Source organism: Piliocolobus tephrosceles, chromosome 13 (genome assembly GCF_002776525.5).
Source record: "Piliocolobus tephrosceles isolate RC106 chromosome 13, ASM277652v3, whole genome shotgun sequence".
NCBI lineage: Eukaryota > Metazoa > Chordata > Mammalia > Primates > Cercopithecidae > Piliocolobus > Piliocolobus tephrosceles.
The window spans coordinates 16,189,367-16,191,118 of NC_045446.1; positions in this window are offsets into that span (position 1 = coordinate 16,189,367).

Here is a 1,752-nt window from a genome sequence, read left to right on the forward strand (position 1 = left end):
CTGTGGAATAGGTTGCCTCCAAAACCCAGGGTCCTACCAAGATACTGCCTCTGTGATTTTCACTTCAAAGGAGGTATTCTAGTATTCCCCTAAGCACTGAACCTGCAAAAGCTTTCCCTAACTGTCCAAATTCCCAAATCTTAATACGGTTTATCTCATACCCTCTGTAGCACATGTGCTTTACCAAGATCTCCAATATTCTAGTAACTACTTGTGTAACTTGCTCTGTCAATATGATGTTATCAATGTAATGAATCCGTATGATGTTTTGAGAAATGCTTAGGTGGACAATATCTTCAGTCTATATTTCCTTGGGCAGGAAAATTAACATAGTCTTGAGACATGATTGAAAATGAATACAGTATCTTTCATCTCACATGAATGTAAGTCATTTCTGATCCTCTTTTCTAACCATAATAGAAAATAATTCATTCCCAAATCACTGACTGTATCATGTACTGGAGACCTTTTAAATGATCCTATGCTTAGTATAACACTGTTATTGGAGCTACTACTTGGTTGAACTTGAGGCAGTCTGCATTCATTCTCTAGAAAACATATGGGTCTTCAGGGTCCAGGTTGATGAATTAAATAGAGAGGGAAAAGAGATAGCCGCTGCTACATCTTTTATGCCTTTAGTGGTGGCATTAATTTCCAATCCAAGTGTTCTGAAATCTTGTCATCTCCATTGACTCTAGGAAGCCTAGATTCACAGCAGCATCTCAAACCACTGAGCTTTTCACCAAGCTGGTGGCTCTCTAGTGCTTCTTTTTATTGCTTTAGTGGAAAAAGTGTCCTTTGGGTCTTCTCAGGAACATATGCATCTGCAGCTTCTTTGGTCTTGTGTAATAAATCCTTTTTAAGCATCTCTACCTCTTTGAGCATTTGGGCCTTTTCTTCAACACTCTGCCATGGCAATAATGGCATCCCTACCTCTTTTACTGCATGCTGTTATGTTTTCCAAAATTCAAGGAGCCATCCTAACAGTGCATTAGAATTAGCTTCTGGTGTCCTGCCTGCAAGCTAATTTCTGAGTCACTGAGGTTCTCCTACATCAGAAAACTCTCTCCTACTCAGCTTTTTATTTCCCCAGTTCTAGAATTACCCTCAAGATATTAAGATATGCTTTCACATGTTCTCCTTGTTCTTCTGGCACATTTTAGCCAATTCTTTTAACTCCTGGTGGATAATCATTTTCCTCTTAAAGCAGAGCCAATTCTCCTTAGTCATCAGACCTCATCATTCTAAGCCTTGTCCCTGGTTGCTAAGTCTGAGAGCCATGAGGGGAAGCAAGACTACATCCTGAGAAAAGAAATTACTTTCTTGTGAAGCCTCTGATTCATGTGAGGCCTCTTTATTTTATCTGAGCAAAGGAAGGCTGCTGCCTTCCGGCAAGGGGAACAGGACTACTTCTGCAGGTTCGACGGTTCACGGGTACTGGAAAATCTCAAGCACATTCACACTCATGTCTTAATCCCAAATCTCAGTGTTCAACTTCTCCCCTGTCAGAGTTTTGTAGCTCTAAAGAGGCTTTCAATTTAGCTTTTTAATTATTACTTCTTGCAATCTGGTACAAGATGTATAACATCTATAATATACAAATCTGTTTGAGTTCTCATGCAGTCTGGGTTGAGTTTTCATGCAGTCTCGTTTCTAATTGCAGATGAAGGCTTTTTGAACACTGCCTTTCCGACTTTGACACCATGCCTGAGTTGAAAATTGTCCTATGTGATTCTATTTTCATCATTGAGC